This window comes from Vidua macroura, chromosome 30, assembly GCF_024509145.1.
Source record: "Vidua macroura isolate BioBank_ID:100142 chromosome 30, ASM2450914v1, whole genome shotgun sequence".
Classification (NCBI taxonomy): Eukaryota; Metazoa; Chordata; class Aves; order Passeriformes; family Viduidae; genus Vidua; species Vidua macroura.
The window spans coordinates 3,243,307-3,258,890 of NC_071600.1; the positions used below are offsets into that span (position 1 = coordinate 3,243,307).

The following is a 15,584-nucleotide window of genomic DNA, read 5'->3' on the forward strand; positions in this document are numbered from 1 at the left end:
CTCCTTGGACCTTGTGTCCCCAGAGCAGACACAAAGTTTTTCTGCTGCTCCCCCTTTGCACAAATCCACAGAGAGCTGGGATTTTTCCAAGTCTCGTGTCTTCACTGGGCCATATTCCTAAAGAACCAGCAGCACATCCCGATGAATACGGCGAGTTACGTGGATGGTTGTCAGCTCCACTGCCTGCCTAGAAATCCTGAAACTGCTTCTAAATGCTGCTCCTTCAGCTCCTGGACACCTTCTCAAACAGAGCTGGGAAAAATATCCCCTGGCCACTGGCTAAAAGGTGAGTTATGCCAAAGTTAGAGCTCTGTGGGAAATCTCTCTCCCTCCCTGTCCTTTTAATGTATCTGTGCATGGGGGTGTGCATGGATGTGTCTTGTATGCAAAGGAAGGAATGTGCAGGCAACGTGACTGACACTGTCACTGTCCATGCTATTCCATACCCATGGCTACAGAGACAATCTGGAAACCCTGGCACAGACAGGGCCTTCTGTCCATGGGTACAGAGACATCCAAGAGCCCCTGGCACACACAGAGCCTTCTGTCCATGGGTACAGAGACATCCAAGAGCCCCTGGCACACACAGAGCCTTCTGTCCATGGGTACAGAGACATCCAAGAGCCCCTGGCACACACAGAGCCTTCTGTCCATGGGTACAGAGACATCCAAGAGCCCCTGGCACACACAGAGCCTTCTGTCCATGGGTACAGAGACATCCAAGAGCCCCTGGCACACACAGGCCTGGCACACACAGGTTGCTTTCCCCACAGGCTGCAGGAGATGAGAACACAACATTTGCCAACACTGACTCAAGCCACAGCTGCGGGTGCTCCCCGTGAACCTCAGCTCTGGCACCACTGCCTGCCCCAAGCTTCAGGGGCTGCAGTGGGAGCCCGGCTGGGCTCTGCCCTGGGGCCATCCTGCAGGGACAGCTGCAAACAGGGAGCATTCCCTTGCCACCAAGAGCCAAGCCAGGGCTGCAGGGCAGCTGCTCCAGCCCGGGCTGCACTGCTGAGTGCTGTGCTCTGGGGCTGGGGCTCCCCGCACAGGGGACTGGGCTGGTGTGCCAGAAGAGACAGAGAAGCTGCAGCTTCAGCCTAACTGAGGTGGGTGCGTGGGCTGGGAAGAGTGGGGAGGCTCAAGGGGATTCACAGAGCTCATCCTGCAGCAAGGACGAGGAAAAGGGAGTGGGAACTCAGCAGTGAGGAGAGATGAGGGCTGGAGAGCAGCTCTGAAGGACACTAAAATCCCACCAGACCTCTGAGACATTGCTGCTCCTCAGCCAGTGACAGGATGAGTCCCTAAGCCTGGGGCTCAGCCTTCCTCGTGGTGAGGGGCACCAAGGAAGGCAACAGTGTGATGGAGACTGCCATGGGCTGGGAACTCACTGGGGGAAAAGAGGGAGCAGTTGGGGAGTAAAAGGCAGGTGGGAGAGAGAACTGTTCAGAGAAGGGCTGAGCTACAGCTTGAGCAAGCTGCAAAATGTCATTTGGGGTCATCCCAGATTGATTTCATTTCAGAAGCTATTGAACAAGTTTAATTTTTGGGTGGTGGCATGTTTTCCCTGGGAGGTGTACACTCTGCAAACTTGAGCTGTGTTGCTGAAATGCTCAAGCAAGTCTGTGCTGCAGGGCACACCATTTCTTCTTTGGCTGATTCTGGCGCGGTGCTGAGCTCCAGCAGAGCCCTGGCAGAGCCCAGAGCAGCCTCAGCACCTGCAGAGCCCGGCTGCAAGGAGAGAAAGCAGAAAGCGCCCGTCAGCTGAAGGCTCCTGTCCCCTTGTCCCAGCCGCCCGCGGTGCCCAGGCCATGCTGGCCGTGCCCAGAGCGGTGCCCAGAGCTGCCCATCACTGCTGCCTTTGGCAGCAGAGCAGGAGGGCAGGACATGTGCCCAGCCTGCAGCCAGCCACGGCACATCCAGCCCTCAGCAGCTGCCCGGAGCAGGATGCTCCTGTGCTCGCTGCCATCTCCCCAAAGCTCTGATCCCACCATGCCAAGCAGACGGGACCCACCTGACGCCATCCACCGCTGGAAGAAAAGCTGGTCCCAAACGATGTCCTCAGCCTTCTCCAAGGGCACGGCCCATCCACGCCGCAGCTGCTCCCAAGCACTTCCCCATCCAGACTGGACCCCACCTAGAACGCTTCCTCTAGAAAAAGAAACAACAATGATTGAAAATAGATTACAGACAAAAAGGGGAAACAAGAAAAAAGGTCAAAAATCTTCTCTCTGTCAGGGGCTTGAGGAAGGCCCAACCCCTGCATGCCAGGGAAAAACCCACCCACAGGTGAGGGAAGCCCAGGCTTTCTCCCTTCCCCCCTGCAATGCCCCCCAAAGTAACGCTGATCCCAAAGCAAACAAGGGCAGTGGAGCAGCCCAAGCCCTTCCTTGCCTGCAAAGCAAAGCAGCCCCTGCACAGGTTCTGGAGTCCCACCTCTGCTCCCACCATGGGGGTTTGTTTGTGTCGGGCTGGCTGCCCCAGCCCCAGCCCCAGCCCGGGGCACGGTGGGTGCTGGGGGCTGTTGGCAGGGCCAGGAGCCCACTCCCATTTCGTACCCACCCCAGCCCATGCCCCCAGCCCTGCCAAAAGCAGCCTGGCAGCCGACTGAAGGATCAGCTGCATCCGCCCCAGCAAAGGGGGAACCTTTGGTTCCCGGCCAGGCTGAGCAATGCCCAAATCTGGGAGCAGCCCCCTGTGTGTGGACTCATCTGCAGATTCCCTGTGAAACCTTGGAGGCTTTGGAGAAGGTGCCAGAATCCAAGTCCATCATCTTCAGCTGGCCAGGCCGAGGAAGAGATTGTCATCCTTGAGGTTGTCCTTGGTGTCTCCAGCAGCAGCAGCCCCACCTGGTGCAGCTTCTCCAGGGGCTCCTTCTCCTTCCCTGGGGCCAGACCAGGCTGTCAGGGTTCTGCCCAGGGCCCCAGCTCTCAGGGAACCAGGACAAGCAAAACCCGGGGGATGGTGGCCACCAGTGCTTGCCACACCAGGTCTCCAGCTCAGCTCCAGCCCAAGAGCTGCGTGTTCCCTTCTGCTCAGAGCTACAGGCAGCACAAAACCTGTCTGGTTGGCTTTGCCACTGATTGCCAAGAGATGTGTGGAGCTGATACCTGCCAGGCCCCTGGATCCAACTGTGCACGTGGATCTCTCCCATCCTCTAGGGCAGAGGAACACCCTGCACCCAAGGATCATGGAAAAGCTCTTCTAAGGATGGCCTGTCCAAGGGCTGCATGGACAAACACCTCTTAATGACATCCTGGCACTCTGGGGAGAGAAACCAGGAGTCACCAGTCAGTTGGAGAAGTTGCCCCCCTGTTCCCATGCCCAGGCCATGCTGGGTGTGCCCAGAGCTGGGCCTAAACTTCCCCATGGATTCTGTGTTTGGAGGAGAGCAGGAGAGCAGGACTTGTGCCACCTCCTCAGCAGCTGCCAGAGCGGGATGCCCACGAGCTGCTGCTGTCTCCCAGCACTGGTATTGCCCCCATGGCCAGAGATGAGGATCCACCTTGAGAGAGCCGTCCTGGGAACAAGATCCGCCCCCAGATGATCTCCTGGCCCCTCCTGAACGGGTGCTTGCCCATGACCAGGTGGCACAGCAGGAGGCCCAGGGACCAGATGGTCGCTGCCTCGCCGTGGTAGCGTCAGTGGTGGATCCATTCTGGTGGGCTGTAGGACAGGGTTCCTGTGGAACACAGACAGAGTTCAGCAGGGGGATGCTGCTGCTCCCAGAGCCTGGCCCCAGCACCCCTGGGCATGTGGGGGCTGCCCCAGTGGCACACAGGGTGACCGCTGCCGTCTCGCCAGCACCTGGGACTTGTGTACAGACTCGGGGCTGGAAAAGAAGCCACTGGTGCTGGAAGAGGGCAGCAGAAACCCTGGGAAGGCCCAACCATGACACACGAAAGAAAAACTCACCCAGTGGTGGAGAAACCCACTCCACTACCTGCCTGCACAGCCCCCAAAAATGTGAACAAGTCAAGGCAAACAAGGGGAGCAGAGCAGTCCAAGCCCTTCTCTCCAGCACACCAACCTGTCCAGGGCACGGGGTCAGACCCCCCTCTCTGCTACCCCCATGGGGGTTTTTGTCGGGATGGCTGCCCCAGCTCCAGCCCCAGCCCAGGGCACAGTGGGTGCTGAGGGCTGTCAGCAGGGCTGGGAGCTGGACCCCCTCACACCCCCACCCAAATCAACCTGGCTCCAGCATTAATCCCATCCCAGCTGCAATAGGGGGAGCCCCGGTGCTGCACCCCGGCTGGGCTATGAGATGCCCAGGAGCATCCCCTGGCAGGGCTCACCTGCAAACTGGGTGTAGGCTGTGTCTTGGAGGAAGGCGCCACAGCCAAAGTCGATCAGTTTCAGCTGCCCGGTGGCCAGGTCGAGCAGGATGTTCTGGGGCTTGATGTCCCTGTGCAGGACCCCGCAGCTGGTGCAGTGCCGCACGGCCTCCAGCACCTGGCGGAACAGCCCCCGCGCCTCCTCCTCCGGCAGGAACCTCCGCTCCGCCAGGAAACCCGACAGGTCCTGGCACCGCTCTGGGCGCTCCAGCACCAGCAAGAAGCTGTCGGGGAGCTGGAGCCACTCCAGGAGCTGAATGACACCAGCGCAGCCAGAGGCCACCTTGGCCAGCAGCACGATCTCCAGGGGTGCGCTGGTGCCGTCGGGCTGCGGGAGGAGCGCGATGCCGTCAGTGGGGCTGAGGCCGTGCCGGGGCTGGGGAAGCCCTCAGCCAGCCCGGGATGCTCTGCATGCCCCGCTCAGCCCACGCCCGCTCTCCCTGCAGGGCTCCCGGCAGCTCCCACCCTGCCGGGCCCCGGCTCATCCCCGCCCGGCACGGCCCGGCTTCTGCCGCTGGCCCCGCTCACTCACCAGCTCGCCCCAGTGCCGGATGCGATCCCGCGGCACCCTTTTGATGGCCACCTGCGAGCAAGGGAGAGCAGCGGGTTCAGCTCGCCCCCCGCCTAGCCCAGCCCCATCCTGCTCCTCCTCCTCCTCCTCCTCCTCCTGCGCCCGCCGCCGGCCCCGCCGCTCACCGGGGCGCCGTCCGAGAGCCGCGTGGCCGCGAAGACGCTGCCGAAGCCGCCGCTGCCCAGCAGCGAACCCAGCCGGTACCGCTCCTGCAGGGCCTCCTGCGCCTTCCCTGCGGGCGGGACGCGGCTGTCAGCGCTCGGCCCGGGGCCAGGAGCGGCCCCCGAGCGCCCCCCGAGCGCCCCGGGCCGGCCATCCCCAGGCGTTCTCTGCTGGCAACGGGACAGCGGCGGCTCGGGGCCGGCGGCCGCGCTGCCGAGCGGCGGAGCTCGGGCCGGGGAAGCCGCAGCGGAGGCGGCGGCAGCGGCCGCGCCGCCTGTGTCCTCCGCGGGGCCCGGGAGGAGCCGGGGCCGGGGCCGGGACTGGAGCCCACGTCGGGGCCGGGGCCGGGCTCGGGCCAGGCGGAGCCAAAGGGCGGCGATGCCGCCCCAGGCACTGATTCCCGCCCGGCACAGCCAGCGCCAGCACGGCCAGAGCCGGGCGGAGGTGAGACCGCGGCGGGACGGCCGGGGATGAAGACGGGGATGGGGCAGCCCCGCCCGGGGCCGGGGACGGGGCGGGGGCATTGCCCGGCCCGGCAGGGGAGAGGGAGACTGGGAGAGGAGGGGACAGCGGGAAAGGGAGAGCGGGAGAGGCTGCGGGACAGCAAGAGAGGGAGAGGAGGAGCAAGAGGGACTTGACAAAGCCGCTTCTTTCGCTGCTTTCACTGCTGCTGCTGCTGCTGCTGCTGCAACTGAAGCAACTGAAGCTCCGGGGCCGTTTGTCCCCGTGTCCGTTTGTCCGTTGCCCGCTCGCCCCCGCGCCCAGCCCCGCGCTCCCCGGGGCAGCCCCTGAGCCTGTCCAAACACGGGAACTTTGCCCTGTTCAGCCCAGACCCAGAGTCTGGACTCCTGCCCAGGGGCACAGGAATCCCCTTGGGCGCTGCTGTGCATTGTCCCTGCTGAGGGTCAAACACTCTCGGAGCGCATTCCCTGAGTGCAGAATTTGTACCTGACCCAAGCACTGCACTTACCTCTCCAGCAGTGATTTCCAAAAAACAAACCCAGGGGAAGGCAAACTGTGTGTAGCTCATGGTATTTTACAGTGTCTTAAACTTGCCAAGTCATGGATCTTAGAAGTGAGACCCATTTGGATTAATGGGATGGAGAAGTAGTGCAAGATGGAAAAGAGAAACATAGAAATAAGCAGAGAAAACCATATTGGATTGTTTCTTTCCATTTTCATTTCATTTCTTAACAGCTGTTTCAGTTTTCCCAGAATCTTCTCCACAGTCCTGTTTGCTCTTTCCAAGAACCTTTCCTGGAGAACGAGGAAGCTTTGAGCAGCTCCTGTCACAAGATGTGCCACCAGCTATAGCTCCTCTTGCCTTTCCACACCTTGCGTGCAGCTCAACTCTTGCAGCAAAGCAGGAGAAATATTTGAAGAACTTCACAGCTTGTTCTTTCTTTTCCTTGTGGGCTGGGCAGTTGTGCCATTGGTGAGGTTTTCATTGTTGCTGTTCTACCCTAAGAAACCCTGACGGGCTACCAGGAATTGTCAGGGAATGCAAGCCTGACTGAATGCAGAGAAAGGATCTGCAGAGCCTGCAGCCAGAAATGGAGAGCTGTGTGATCATCATTGCAACATCCCCATGGACGTCTTGGAAGTGATCTAGAAGATGGAAATGGGCTGACAGAGGGAGTTTGTTGATATGTTCAGTTTAGAAGCTTCCACATCTCATGCACTGATATAAATCAAGAGCACAATCAGTTCATGGAAAGCAGCAGAACAAGCTGATCCTCTCAGGAGATGACTGAAAGAATCTGAAAATGAGAAATGCAGGCAATGACTTGGTGGACTTTGTCTGGAAGAAGGGTCACTTTTTCCTAATAATTTCTAATCCATCTCCTCTGCATTTGTCTTTCTGAAAAAGGCCATTTCCATCCCAGATTCCCCATGGAATGGGAAGCCTGAGCTTGTGGAAGTGCCTGAAAGATGCCCTGTTCCTCTGCAGGGACACTCAGGCTGGAGCAGGAGCCAGAGCCCTCTCTGGGGAAGCCTCCTCCGAGCTGGAATTTGTGCCGTGCTGGGAGAGGAGGAGGAGGGGGAGAGCGCTGGGCGCTGTGTGGCAGGAGCAGGAGGTTTGGGCCGCAGGACATTCCGTCTGCGCCGCTGCCCCGCAATGGGCGGGAACGCTGTGGGGAAGACTGGGGGACACTGGAGCGGACTGTGGATGGCACTGGGGGGAACTGGAAGGGCCTGGGAATGAACTCAGGTGTACTGGGAGGGACTGGGCTGTACTGGGAGGGATTGGAGGGGCACTGGGGTTGTACTGGGCTGTACTGGGGACGAACTGGGCTGTGCTGGGAGGGACTGGAGGGGTTGAATGGGCTGTTCCCGCCTCCGCTGCCTCCCATTTGCTGAGGCTCCCGCCCATCACAGCCCCCAACCAATCAGCGCCAGGGATTGTGGCTTGGGGGCGGTGCCTGGAGTATGTGCTTTTCTTTTGCCTACAACTCCCGTCATGCTCTGTGGCCCAATAGAGCCCCATTGGGGCCAGGACTACAACTCCCATCATGCTCTACAGCACAATAGAGCCTCATTGGGGCCAGGACTACAACTCCCGTCATGCTCTGCGGCCCAATAGAGCCCCATTGGGGCCTGGACTACAACTCCCGTCATGCCCCACGCCCCACAGAACCCCCGGTATCCGCCCCCATCTGTCCCATAAGTGTCCCCCAGACCCTCCTGGATCCCCAAGTGCCCCTCAGCGCCCATTCAGGAACCCACAAAATTTTACTGGCAAAGTACAAAAAACCAAGAAACTTTGGAAAAGCATTTAATACAACATCCAATCCAACGTAAAACACTTGTCACAGCAGTAACTTCATTCACTCAGCCCATTTAGCCTGGAAAGCCTTAAACACTTCAGTTGTTAATGTTCCATAGAAAGAGCATTAGAAGGAGAGGAAAGAGAGAGAGAGACAGAAAGACAGAAGCTCCACAGAAAGACACACCTGTGGCTCCCAGCTCCTGGGGTTCCAGTGTGGCTGAGACACAAACCCCAGGGCAAGGCAGAGTCCATAGCAGGGGCTGACCTTGTGCTCCTTGGTTTTAAGCCCCTGGGCCTTCGTGGGCCTCCCCCCAGCTGGGACTTCTGATTGCTCGGGCGTTCAGAGCTGGGTTAGCGCTGTCCCAGCTGTGTGACTGATTGACAGCTCAACCCAAGGTGTCTCGGGACATCGATCTCATCCAGCCTCTGACAGCGACCACGGTGATACTGGGGAACCTCATGGAACCATGGGTCAGTGCGACAATGCAGGTCCAGGGACACCCTGGTGACACTGGGGAACTTCATGGAGCCATGGGTCATTTGTGACACTGTGGGGACCTCGTGGAACCAGAGGAGACCTTCAAAATTCCAAATATCCAAGGATTTCCCCCAGATGAAAGGTGCCAGGAAAGACAGGTCTGACTCTCTTGGCCTATGGTGACCACTTCTCATCGTCTTCCAAAACACCTGGGCTTTGTGCTTTTCTTTCCTATGGGAAAAACCATCCATCTCGACCAGATGCCCATGGCCAAAGTTGGGAATCCTCCTCCAGAATTCCCTAGATCCAAGGATTTCTCACTGACAAAAGCTGCCAGGACAAACAGCTCTGGCTGGCCTGGCCTCTCAGGAGCCACCGCTCTCCTCTACTGCCCTTGAAACACTTGTGCTCCGTGCTTTCCTTACTATGGAAAAGAACCATCCTTCTTACCAATGCAGAAATCGCCAAAATTGGGGTTCCGCCTCCAAAATTCCTTATATCCAAGAGTTGCTTTCAGACAAAAAAATACCAGAACAGAGAGGTCTGGCTGCCCTTGGCCTGTGGTGGCCTCTTTTTATCTGACCCTGAAACACCGGTGTTCCGTGTTTCCTTCCTATGGAAAAGAACCGTCCTTCACCTCCAGGCAACCAGGTCCAAAACTGGTATTCCACCTCTAAAATTCCTTATATCCAAGGACAAAATCTGCCAGCACCATCTGATCTGGCTGCCCTTGGCCTCTGCTGGCTGCGGCTCATCCGCCCCTGGAACATTGGGGCTGGGTTGTTCCCTTCCTATGGAGACCACGGTGACGCTGTGAGGACCTGGTGGAACCATGGAGACCATTGTGACACTGTGGGGCCATGGTGACACCAAGGGGGCATTGTGACACCTCAGGGCCTCCTGGGAGCAAGGGACCCTTGGGACACTGTGGGGCCCCATGGAACCGAGGACACATGGAACAGGTCTGGCTGGCTTGGCCTCACAGGGGCCACCTGACAGGTCTGGCTGATGTTGGAATGCCAAGGGCTGCCTCTCATCAGCTCCTGGAGCACTGGGGCTCTGTGCTTTCCTTGCTATGGGAAAGAACTGTTCCTCTTTTCAGACGCCCATGGACAAAATTGGTATCTCCCCTATAAAGTTTCCTGTATGCAAGGGTATCTCCCAGAAAAATCCTGCCAGCTCTGACTGGCCTTGGCCTCTGGTGGTCACATCTCATCTGCCTCAGAAGCACTGGGGCTCTGTGCCTTCCTTCCTACAGAAGAGAACTGACCTTCTTGTGCAGGGGCCATGGCAGAAACTGGAATTTGGCCACCAAAATTCCATCTATCCTAGGATTGCTCCCCAACAAAAGCTGCCAGGACAGACAGTTCTGCCTGGCCTTGGCCTCTGGTGATATGAGCAGAATGTTTTCATTTGCAAACACCTTGGAGAGGGCCCAGAGATCTCCCAGGCTTGGTTTGCAGGCCTCAAGAACAAAACACATATATGGAGGCTGATGTGCCTGGGCTCAGTTGGGAAGAGATTGAGGACAGATCAGGAGTGGCCTGGCAGGGCTTGAAGGGTGGATTCAGAAATGGTGGAGCTTTTCTCCATAGTGTGAAACAGCCAGAGAGAGAAATTGTACCAGAAATGCAGCAGGGGAAGTCCAGACTGGACACAAGAGGAGAGGAATTTCCTTCCCAGGGCAGGGCTGTGGTCCAACACGTCCCCAGAAGGAGCCTGGAGCAGCCCAAGGCTTTGTGTGGCCAGGCAGAGGCAGGCAGGAGGCAGAGCTGTCAGCAAAGGAAGGGGCCAGCGAGGTGGGGCAGCCGGGGGATGAGGACAGCCTGCAGGGACAGAGGCGCAGGGCAGGGACACCGTAGGACAGCCTGGGCTGCAGAGGGCACAGGCATGTGCAGCAGCTGCAAGGCCCTGACAGAGCCAACCTGTGCAGCACTTTGGCCATGGCTGCTGGCCCTGGGCCTGAGGCCACCAGGGGACAAGTGACCCTTGCAGCCCTGGGGCCTCAGTGCCTCCTTGTCCCTGCTCAGCAGCCTGGCAGGGGCCGCCCCATGGTCCTGCCCTTGGCACTGCACATCCCCACATGCCAGTGCCCATCCCGGGAAGAGCCCTGAGCAGTGAGGGAGGGACAGGATCTGCCTTGCCAGGGGCTGGGGCTCAGCCTTGGCCCTTTGCATTCCTGAAGCACATCCAGGTTTGCTCAGCACCAGAGACACCTTTCCCTTGCTGTCCCCACCTGTCATCAGTGCCTCCAGTGTTCTGCTCTAACTGGAGCCTGGGGACACTTTCTCAGTTGTGTCCCTGACAGGGATCTCTTCAAAGTAAAAGAAACCTCTGTGTTTCAATCTCACTTGGAGTTCTTGAGAAGTTCTTTGAGCACACTCTGAGGGACTGGGTCTGATGCAAAGAGCACCAAAGCCCCAGAGGGTCATTAAAGTCCTGGTGCTGTGTCTGTGCTGCTGAGCTGGGCCGGGCTCCTGGCCCAGAGGCAGCTCCTGGCAAGGGCAGCGCTGCAGAGAGACAGCTCTGGCCAGGAGCAGCTCCTGTGCACAGCCCAGCAGGGCTGGGGCACTGCCAGGGCATGCCAGGGACACGAGCAGGGCACAGACAGAGCTCACAGGGGCTCAGCACTGGCAGGGGCTGTGGGATGTCCCAGAGGGGGCTGTGTCACAGCAGCACCTCTGTGGCTGTGTCCCAGAGGCACAGAGCAGCTGTGATGTCAGAGAGGGGCTGTGTGACAGCACAGAGTGGGTGCTGTGAGGTCACAGATTGGGCTGTGAGTCACAGAGTGGGTTGTGTGAGGTCACAGATTAGGCTATGACATCACAGAGTTTGTTTTGTATGGTCATCAAGCACCTATGGCATCATAGAGGGGACTGTGTGACATCACAGAGCAGGCTGTGAGGACAAAGTGTGTGCTGTGACATTACAGAGTGCAGTATGACACCACAGGGAGGGTTTTGTGACATCACAGAGAAGGGTATGCAGCCATCACCGGGTGGCAGTGTAACCTCATAGAGCAGGCTGTGACATCAAAGAACAAACAGTGACATCTCCAGGTGACTTTGTGACATCACAGAGTCTTCTGTCACAGCACAGAGCAGCCATATGACATCACAGGGTGACATCTCAGAGTTAGCACTGTGACATTACAAGGGCTGTGTGACATCACAGGGGCTGTGTGACATCACAGCGATCATTGTGTGACATCACAGGGGCTGTGTGACATTACAGAGCAGCTGTGTGACATCACAGGGGATGTGTGAGGTCACTGGGGAGGTCACTCCACCCCAGCCCCCCCTCACAGTTCCCCCAGAGAAGTCCAACGCTGCTCGTGCACAGTGGGGTCCCCTGTCCCCCCGGGTCCCCCCGCCCCCGGCGCCGCAGCCTCCCCCAGAGGATGTTCCACGAGATCGACCCCAGAGCCTGACACGGGGACGGGGGACGGGGCCGTGGGGGTTGGGACAGGGGGACAGGGACCCCCCGGCAGCGTCCCCGTGTCCCCCAGGGCCAGAGCTTGGGCCAGGGCTCCTTCACCCTGTGACCAACGAGGGCTTGAGAGCGCTGAAAAAATCCCCAGCAAGGGAGCAGCAAAAACCAGATTTAATATTAAGCGAGAGCACCACAAAGTTCCTTGGCAAGAATCACTCTGCTCCTGACTGGACACTTCAGTCACATCAAGGAAACAAAGAAACAAAAATCCAGGCAATCAAACCAGAAATGAACTGAGAAATGGGGGTTTCCTTCCTCTGGAAAAGAACTGTCCTTCTAGACCAGCTGCCCATGGCCACAATCGGGATTTTACCTCCAATATTGCATTGTGGGAGAGCGGAGGAGATTGTTGCCCCAAAACATTTCATGTGTGTGGGGAGGAAGGGGCAGGTCCAGCCTTGCCCTGCCCTGGAACCCCAGCCCTGCCCTGCCCTGGAACCCCAATCCCCCCAGAGCCTCTATCCCAGCCCAGCAGTGGCTGCCAGTCCCTGGCACAGCACAGGCAATGCTCCACAGCCACCTCTGGAGCCCCAGCCCAGCTCCTGGGTGACCAAATGACCCCAAGTCCCACCTGGGGGAAGGGCCCAGGGACACCAAGGGGTATTTAAGGCTGAGCACAAGGCAAGCACACATCTTGACCCTAAATCCTCTTGGAATTTCCATCTGAACAATGCTGGAATCCAGGAGTTGGTCTGTGTCTGCTCCTCTATATCTTATTTTTCTCTCTTTCTGTGTCTACTTCTACTTCTGTCTTCTTGCACATGTTGATTAACTTAAAATTGAGCAGGCTTCGAGATTGTGAAGTTGAATGGGCCAACTTAATGCATTGAAAACTGTTTTTTGTTCATTGAATGTTTTATTAAACCTTTTGCCAAACTTTCTCTGATTTTCTGAAGTTCCCAGTAAAGGCTGTTTTGTTGTCTGGAGCTCCTGAGAATCCCTTGTGGGTATTTCTCCAGTGCATCCAACACAGAGTACACAAACAATTGTAATTTCTTATAAATGTTTCCCTTGAGTGAGTTTTTTGGGGGATGGGGGTCAGGGCTTGTGTGTCCTGCTTGGCACAGCCCAGGCAGGGCTTTCACAGCCCCATCCCACACTCCATTTCCCAGCTGGAGCCGCTGGTGCCTCTGAGTTCTGCTGCCCCAGCCCCAGGGACGCTCTCCTTGTCTGCCCATTCCCCCACGGCCTCTGGGCAGGGATGGCCTCAGTGGGGGCTGCTGACATCCTCAGCACCTTGGAGGCTGCTGCTGAATTTTACTGCTCCAGAGGCTTCTTCAGCCTTCAGCTCTTCAGTTCAGGAATTCAGTGCCCCAGGGCTCATTAATGTTCTGAACACCTTAACAAGACAATCCTCTGGGAATAATGTAATTTAAGTTTTCAAATATTTTGTGGTTAGTTAGACAGATTTCAGAAGTGTATTCAAAGTGAATGTATTTTTTTTTCAAAGATAGTGAGAAAAAAAAATTTAGGTCCTGTTTAGTTTTTTTTACTCCTAATACATTGATATGTGCAATCTCCGATTGACATTGAATCCAAGAACCTCCTCATGCAGTTGGGATAGGAAAATCAAGAGCCTTTATGGCTGACAATCAATCAGACTCTGTCCCTACCCCCACCCCACCATTTCCCCCATCCAAGCCCTGGGTAGGGATGGCCTCAGTGGGGGCTGCTGACATCCTCAGCACCTTGGATTCTGCTGCTGAATTTTACTGCACCAGAGGCTTCTTCAGCCTTCAGCTCTTCAGTGCAGGATTTCAGTGTTGCAGGGCTCATTAACATTCAGAACACCTTAACAAGCCAAACCTCTGGGAATAATTTAAGTTTTCAAATCTTTTGTGGTTAATTAGACAGATTTCAGAAGCCGATTGCAAGTGAATACATTATATTTAAAAAGACAGTGAGAAAGATTTTTTAAGTCCTGTATAGTTTTGGTTTTTTTTACTGTAAATACATTCATAAGTGCAATCGCCAATTGACATTGAATCCAAGTACCACCTCATGCAGTTTGAATAGATATGAAAATCAAGAGCCTTCATGGCTGACAATCAATCAGACTCTGTCCCTACCCCCACCCCACCATTGCCCCCATCCAAGCCCTGGCACTCAGAGCAGCCTTGTGCAAATCTGAGCTCCCTCCAGCCCAGGCTGCACCTGCAGCTTTCAGCTCCTTGGCTCCAACTCCCACCTGCTTTCCTTGGAGAAGGAGCTGCCCGAGACACAGAGGGATGTTCATTTCTTGTCAGCCAACAAAGCCAAGGGAAGGCACAGCTCCATCCAATGCAAAAGTCATTCCTCTGCTGGCTATTAAATCCACTGTGCACAGCAGACAGTCTCAGAGCAATGGAAAACACCTTCTGTGCCCAGCACAGATCCCAAGGTGCCCCCAAACCCTCTTGCCCCGATTCTGCCCAGATTTGCTCTTTGCACACACGAGTCACAGGCTGAAGTCAGGAGCTCCCTCCATGGCCAGAGGGAGGAAAAGAGGGAAAGTGGATGAAGAGCTCTCCTGTGCAGAGCCAAGGTCCAAGTGCCCCTGCAGTGGGAACCACAACTCATCAGGTTTGTGTCCTTTGGGCTCAGGGCCTGGTGACACTGAGAGGCACAGAAAGGTTTCTTGCCAACAAAGAGAAGTTGAACATTTGAACAGTTTAATAACCATCACAGCTCTTCCCTCAGCTCTCTGTGATGTCCCAGCAGCATCTGACATGTCCCCCATCCCCAAGGGATTTCTGTACAGGAACAGTTTTAGACAAAGACATAGGAAATGGCAATTCTGTGATATAAACACAAAAAAAATATAATTCATACTTATTTGAACTTCAGAAAGGTTGGGCCACTCCCTGATGTTCAAAGCATTAAATCAGTCTGTTGAGAGACACTTGAATGACCAGAGAGCATCTGGAGGAGGAAATCTGGGTGCAAAGGGAAATACATAGATCCACCTGGTCTAAATTAAGAGATGTCCTTAGACACAGCCATTTAAACAGGAGAGCTGAAAATACCTGAAAGAAGAGGGAGAGGAAATAATAAACAGCATACTGATGACACAAGTAGACAGGAAGATCATTATTTCTTCTCATGCCATCAGTACACTTCCAGGAAATTCCTGTCCCTAGAGGGAAAGCTTTGCCATTTCTTAAAAGTACTCAAGTAACCCAGATAATAAAAATGTACCTGTATACTATTAAAATAAGAGATATTAAACCTGTGCCCCTTTCCAGGCAGACATCAGGTGTGTGCCCATGAACAGGCAGTGCCACTTGTGCCCTGAGGTGCCAAGCTGGGACTGGATCTCTCAGAGAGGAGCTGAGGGAGAGCAGAGCACCTTGCAAGCTGCAGGTCCCTGCCAGCCCCGCAGGGCTCCTGTGCCATCAACATCTGCTCTGCTCCAGGCTGAAACAGGGCCCAGCACGGTGCCAGGATCATCAGAGAGCTGAGGTGTGTGCTGGAGTTCCATGCCCTCGCCATGGCGCAGCAGCCCTGCATTTCCCTGCTCCAGCCTTGGTCTCCAGCGCAGCCATGGAGGCTCTTTGGGCTCCTGAGTGTTCCTGCAGCCCCCAAGGGCAGCTGAGCTCTGCCTTTGGCACAGTCAGCCCTGGCCAGCGCAGGCCACGCTCAGCAATTCCTTGTCTGTGCCCGGCCTTGCTGCCAGCCCCGGCAGCGGCTGCGTGGCCCCTTGGTGGCCCTGTGCTGGCCCAGCCATGGTGCCACAGCCCCTGTGCAGGCCCAGCCCAGGACAGGAGCATTGCGGCTGGGAACGGCCCCTGTGCCGTG

General features: G+C 56.6%; 1 protein-coding gene, 1 long non-coding RNA gene and 2 pseudogenes across 2 annotated transcripts in view; 2 read left to right on the top strand and 2 right to left on the bottom strand.

The window, feature by feature from the left end:
- LOC128820667 (uncharacterized) overlaps positions 1-15,584 on the top strand; it is a 2,212,279-nt pseudogene that overhangs the window by 2,124,888 nt on the left and 71,807 nt on the right.
- LOC128820701 (olfactory receptor 14J1-like) overlaps positions 1-15,584 on the top strand; it is a 112,094-nt gene that overhangs the window by 59,273 nt on the left and 37,237 nt on the right. The gene's annotated exons all lie outside the window — the stretch shown is intronic.
- On the bottom strand, positions 1,513-2,718 carry LOC128820792 (uncharacterized). The gene is made up of 2 exons (XR_008440951.1): positions 2,015-2,718; positions 1,513-1,731 (listed from the first exon to the last, which is right to left on the bottom strand). It is a non-coding gene; the product is annotated as an uncharacterized LOC128820792 (long non-coding RNA).
- On the bottom strand, positions 2,776-5,591 carry LOC128820654 (serine/threonine-protein kinase pim-1-like; annotated as a pseudogene).